General features: G+C 40.6%; 1 pseudogene; it reads left to right on the forward strand.

Moving 5' to 3' along the window:
- The first annotated feature begins 472 nt into the window (after positions 1-472).
- LOC138852275 (paternally-expressed gene 3 protein-like) lies at positions 473-5,812 on the forward strand (annotated as a pseudogene).
- Positions 5,813-7,712: the final 1,900 nt, after the last annotated feature.

The raw sequence follows: 7,712 nt of genomic DNA on the forward strand, positions 1-7,712 counted from the left end.
CATGTATATCAACACTGTCTTCTTATATCTCACTACTTCATGTATATCAACACTGTCTTCTTATATCTCACTACTTCATGTATATCAACACTGTCTTCTTATATCTCACTACTTCATGTATATCAACACTGTCTTCTTATATCTCACTACTTCATGTATATCAACACTGTCTTCTTATATCTCACTACTTCATGTATATCAACACTGTCTTCTTATATCTCACTACTTCATGTATATCAACACTGTCTTCTTATATCTCACTACTTCATGTATATCAACACTGTCTTCTTATATCTCACTACTTCATGTATATCAACACTGTCTTCTTATATCTCACTACTTCATGTATATCAACTCTGTCTTCTCACCTTAAACTACTTTTGTTTCTTTCAACTTTCCGAAAGTTTTAATTTTGTTTTCTGTTATTTAAGAGTGTTTACTCGCCGTCAGTGACTTAATAATGACTGCTCAGAGTGTAATAGTGATGCATGTGTAACTAACTATACCATCGAACTAGAGGATGTCAACTATACCACCGAACTAGAGGATGTAAACTATACCACCGAACTAGAGGATGTCAACTATACCACCGAACTAGAGCATGTCAACTATACCACCGAACTAGAGGATGTCAACTATACCACCGAACTAGAGGATGTCAACTATACCACCGAACTAGAGGATGTAAACTATACCATCGAACTAGAGGATGTAAACTATACCATCGAACTAGAGGATGTCAACTATACCACCGAACTAGAGGATGTCAACTATACCACCGAACTAGAGGATGTAAACTATACCATCGAACTAGAGGATGTATACTATACCATCGAACTAGAGGATGTAAACTGTACCATCGAACTAGAGGATGTAAACTATACCATCGAATTAGAGGATGTACACTATACCATCGAACTATAGGATGTACACTATACCATCGAACTAGAGGATGTATACTATTCCATCGAACTATAGGATGTACACTATACCATCGAACTAGAGGATGTATACTATTCCATCGAACTATAGGATGTACACTATACCATCGAACTAGAGGATGTATACTATACCATCGAACTATAGGATGTACACTATACCATCGAACTAGAGGATGTACACTATACCATCGAACTAGAGGATGTCAACTACACCATCGAACTAGAGGATGTATACTATTCCATCGAACTATAGGATGTACACTATACCATCGAACTAGAGGATGTATACTATACCATCGAACTATAGGATGTACACTATACCATCGAACTAGAGGATGTACACTATACCATCGAACTAGAGGATGTCAACTACACCATCGAACTAGAGGATGTATACTATTCCATCGAACTATAGGATGTACACTATACCATCGAACTAGAGGATGTATACTATACCATCGAACTATAGGATGTACACTATACCATCGAACTAGAGGATGTATACTATACCATCGAACTAGAGGATGTAAACTATACCATCGAACTAGAGGATGTAAACTATACCATCGAATTAGAGGATGTATACTATACCATCGAACTATAGGATGTATACTATACCATCGAACTATAGGATGTACACTATACCATCGAACTAGAGGATGTATACTATACCATCGAACTAGAGGATGTAAACTATACCATCGAACTAGAGGATGTAAACTATACCATCGAATTAGAGGATGTATACTATACCATCGAACTATAGGATGTACACTATACCATCGAACTAGAGGATGTATACTATACCATCGAACTATAGGATGTACACTATACCATCGAACTAGAGGATGTATACTATTCCATCGAACTATAGGATGTACACTATACCATCGAACTAGAGGATGTATACTATTCCATCGAACTATAGGATGTACACTATACCATCGAACTAGAGGATGTATACTATACCATCGAACTATAGGATGTACACTATACCATCGAACTAGAGGATGTACACTATACCATCGAACTAGAGGATGTCAACTACACCATCGAACTAGAGGATGTATACTATTCCATCGAACTATAGGATGTACACTATACCATCGAACTAGAGGATGTATACTATACCATCGAACTATAGGATGTAGACTATACCATCGAACTAGAGGATGTACACTATACCATCGAACTAGAGGATGTCAACTACACCATCGAACTAGAGGATGTATACTATTCCATCGAACTATAGGATGTACACTATACCATCGAACTAGAGGATGTCAACTACACCATCGAACTAGAGGATGTATACTATTCCATCGAACTATAGGATGTACACTATACCATCGAACTAGAGGATGTATACTATACCATCGAACCATAGGATGTACACTATACCATCGAACTAGAGGATGTACACTATACCATCGAACTAGAGGATGTCAACTACACCATCGAACTAGAGGATGTATACTATTCCATCGAACTATAGGATGTACACTATACCATCGAACTAGAGGATGTATACTATACCATCGAACTATAGGATGTACACTATACCATCGAACTAGAGGATGTATACTATACCATCGAACTAGAGGATGTATACTATACCATCGAACTATAGGATGTACACTATACCATCGAACTAGAGGATGTATACTATACCATCGAACTATAGGATGTACACTATACCATCGAACTAGAGGATGTATACTATACCATCGAACTATAGGATGTACACTATACCATCGAACTAGAGGATGTACACTATACCATCGAACTAGAGGATGTCAACTACACCATCGAACTAGAGGATGTATACTATTCCATCGAACTATAGGATGTACACTATACCATCGAACTAGAGGATGTATACTATACCATCGAACTATAGGATGTACACTATACCATCGAACTAGAGGATGTACACTATACCATCGAACTAGAGGATGTCAACTACACCATCGAACTAGAGGATGTATACTATTCCATCGAACTATAGGATGTACACTATACCATCGAACTAGAGGATGTATACTATACCATCGAACTATAGGATGTACACTATACCATCGAACTAGAGGATGTATACTATACCATCGAACTAGAGGATGTATACTATACCATCGAACTATAGGATGTACACTATACCATCGAACTAGAGGATGTATACTATACCATCGAACTATAGGATGTACACTATACCATCGAACTAGAGGATGTAAACTATACCATCGAACTAGAGGATGTATACTATACCATCGAACTATAGGATGTACACTATACCATCGAATTAGAGGATGTATACTATACTATCGAACTAGAGGATGTATACTATACCATCGAACTATAGGATGTACACTATACCATCGAACTAGTGGATGTATACTATACCATCGAACTAGAGGATGTCAACTACACCATCGAACTAGAGGACGTATACTATACCATCGAACTAGAGGATGTAAACTATACCATCGAACTAGAGGATGTAAACTATACCATCGAACTAGAGGATGTATACTATACCATCGAACTAGAGGATGTATACTATACCATCGAACTAGAGGATGTCAACTACACCATCGAACTAGAGGATGTATGCTATACCATCGAACTAGAGGATGTAAACTATACCATCGAACTAGAGGATGTATACTATACCATCGAACTAGAGGATGTCAACTACACCATCGAACTAGAGGATGTACACTATACCATCGAACTAGAGGATGTAAACTATACCATCGAACTAGAGGATGTACACTATACCATCGAACTAGAGGATGTACACTATACCATCGAACTAGAGGATGTAAACTATACCATCGAACTAGAGGATGTAAACTATACCATCGAACTAGAGGATGTATACTATACCATCGAACTAGAGGATGTACACTATACCATCGAACTAGAGGATGTATACTATACCATCGAACTAGAGGATGTAAACTATACCATCGAACTAGAGGATGTAAACTATACCATCGAATTAGAGGATGTATACTATACCATCGAACTATAGGATGTACACTATACCATCGAACTAGAGGATGTATACTATACCATCGAACTATAGGATGTACACTATACCATCGAACTAGAGGATGTATACTATTCCATCGAACTATAGGATGTACACTATACCATCGAACTAGAGGATGTATACTATTCCATCGAACTATAGGATGTACACTATACCATCGAACTAGAGGATGTATACTATACCATCGAACTAGAGGAAGTATACTATACCATCGAACTATAGGATGTACACTATACCATCGAACTAGAGGATGTATACTATACCATCGAACTATAGGATGTACACTATACCATCGAACTAGAGGATGTATACTATTCCATCGAACTATAGGATGTACACTATACCATCGAACTAGAGGATGTATACTATTCCATCGAACTATAGGATGTACACTATACCATCGAACTAGAGGATGTATACTATACCATCGAACTATAGGATGTACACTATACCATCGAACTAGAGGATGTACACTATACCATCGAACTAGAGGATGTCAACTACACCATCGAACTAGAGGATGTATACTATTCCATCGAACTATAGGATGTACACTATACCATCGAACTAGAGGATGTATACTATACCATCGAACTATAGGATGTACACTATACCATCGAACTAGAGGATGTACACTATACCATCGAACTAGAGGATGTCAACTACACCATCGAACTAGAGGATGTATACTATTCCATCGAACTATAGGATGTACACTATACCATCGAACTAGAGGATGTATACTATACCATCGAACTATAGGATGTACACTATACCATCGAACTAGAGGATGTATACTATACCATCGAACTAGAGGATGTATACTATACCATCGAACTATAGGATGTACACTATACCATCGAACTAGAGGATGTATACTATACCATCGAACTATAGGATGTACACTATACCATCGAACTAGAGGATGTATACTATACCATCGAACTATAGGATGTACACTATACCATCGAACTAGAGGATGTATACTATACTATCGAACTAGAGGATGTATACTATACCATCGAACTATAGGATGTACACTATACCATCGAACTAGTGGATGTATACTATACCATCGAACTAGAGGATGTCAACTACACCATCGAACTAGAGGACGTATACAATACCATCGAACTAGAGGATGTAAACTATACCATCGAACTAGAGGATGTAAACTATACCATCGAACTAGAGGATGTATACTATACCATCGAACTGGAGGATGTATACTATACCATCGAACTAGAGGATGTCAACTACACCATCGAACTAGAGGATGTATACTATACCATCGAACTAGAGGATGTAAACTATACCATCGAACTAGAGGATGTATACTATACCATCGAACTAGAGGATGTCAACTACACCATCGAACTAGAGGATGTACACTATACCATCGAACTAGAGGATGTAAACTATACCATCGAACTAGAGGATGTAAACTATACCATCGAACTAGAGGATGTACACTAAACCATCGAACTAGAGGATGTACACTATACCATCGAACTAGAGGATGTAAACTATACCATCGAACTAGAGGATGTATACTATACCATCGAACTAGAGGATGTACACTATACCATCGAACTAGAGGATGTAAACTATACCATCGAACTAGAGGATGTATACTATACCATCGAACTAGAGGATGTACACTATACCATCGAACTAGAGGATGTAAACTATACCATCGAACTAGAGGATGTACACTATACCATCGAACTAGAGGATGTATACTATACCATCGAACTAGAGGATGTACACTATACCATCGAACTAGAGGATGTATACTATACCATCGAACTAGAAGGTGTGAACTATACCGTGAACTATACCGTTGTGAGTGCTGAGGTCACTCAGCACTCACAACCTTGATGATGTAGGTCACTCAGCACTCACAACCTTGATGGTGTAGGTCACTCAGCAGTCACAACCTTGATGGTGTAGGTCACTCAGCAGTCACAACCTTGATGGTGTAGGTCACTCAGCAGTCACAACCTTGATGGTGTAGGTCACTCAGCACTCACAACCTTGATGGTGTAGGCCACTCAGCACTCACAACCTTGATGGTGTAGGCCACTCAGCACTCACAACCTTGATAATGTAGGTCACTCAGCACTCACAACCTTGATGGTGTAGATCACTCAGCACTCACAACCTTGATGGTGTAGATCACTCAGCACTCACAACCTTGATGGTGTAGGTCACTCAGCACTCACAACCTTGATGGTGTAGGTCACTCAGCACTCACAACCTTGATGGTGTAGGTCACTCAGCACTCACAACCTTGATGGTGTAGGTCACTCAGCACTCACAACCTTGATGGTGTAAGTCACTCAGCACTCACAACCTTGATGGTGAAGGTCACTCAACACTCACAACCTTGATGGGGTAGGTCACTCAGCACTCACAACCTTGATGGTGTAGGTCACTCAGCACTCACAACCTTGATGGTGTAGGTCACTCAGCACTCACAACCTTGATGGTGTAGGTCACTCAGCACTCACAACCTTGATGGTGAAGGTCACTCAGCACTCACAACCTTGATATTGTAGGTCACTCAGCACTCACAACCTTGATGGTGTAGGTCACTCAGCACTCACAACCTTAATGGTGTTGGTCACTCAGCACTCACAACCTTGACGGTGTAGGTCACTCAGCAGTAACAACCTTGATGGTATAGGTCACTCACCAATCACAACCTTGATGGTGTAGGTCACTCAGCACTCACAACCTTGATGGTGTAGGTCACTCAGCACTCACAACCTTGATGGTGTAGGTCACTCAGCACTCACAACCTTGATGGTGTAGGTCACTCAGCACTCACAACCTTGATGGTGTAGGTCACTCAGCCCTCACAACCTTGATGGTGTAGGTCACTCAGCACTCACAACCTTGATGGTGTAGGCCACTCAGCACTCACAACCTTGATGATGTAGGTCACTCAGCACTCACAACCTTGATGGTGTAGGTCACTCAGCACTCACAACCTTGATGGTGTAGGTCACTCAGCACTCACAACCTTGATGGTGTAGGTCACTCAGCACTCACAACCTTGATGGTGTAGGTCACTCAGCACTCACAACCTTGATGGTGTAAGTCACTCAGCACTCACAACCTTGATGGTGTAGGTCACTCAACAATCACAACCTTGATGGGGTAGGTCACTCAGCACTCACAACCTTGATGGTGTAGGTCACTCAGCACTCACAACCTTGATGGTGTAGGTCACTCAGCACTCACAACCTTGATGGTGTAGGTCACTCAGCACTCACAACCTTGATGGTGAAGGTCACTCAGCACTCACAACCTTGATATTGTAGGTCACTCAGCACTCACAACCTTGATGGTGTAGGTCACTCAGCACTCACAACCTTAATGGTGTTGGTCACTCAGCACTCACAACCTTGACGGTGTAGGTCACTCAGCAGTAACAACCTTGATGGTATAGGTCACTCACCAATCACAACCTTGATGGTGTAGGTCACTCAGCACTCACAACCTTGATGGTGTAGGTCACTCAGCACTCACAACCTTGATGGTGTAGGTCACTCAGCCCTCACAACCTTGATAGTGTAGGTCACTCAGCACTCACAACCTTGATGGTGTAGGTCACTCAGCCCTCACAACCTTGATAGTGTAGGTCACTCAGCACTCACAACCTTGATGGTGTAGGTCACTCAGCACTCACAACCTTGATGGTGTGGAGT

The sequence above is a fragment of the Cherax quadricarinatus genome, unplaced genomic scaffold, assembly GCF_038502225.1.
Source record: "Cherax quadricarinatus isolate ZL_2023a unplaced genomic scaffold, ASM3850222v1 Contig6261, whole genome shotgun sequence".
Classification (NCBI taxonomy): Eukaryota; Metazoa; Arthropoda; class Malacostraca; order Decapoda; family Parastacidae; genus Cherax; species Cherax quadricarinatus.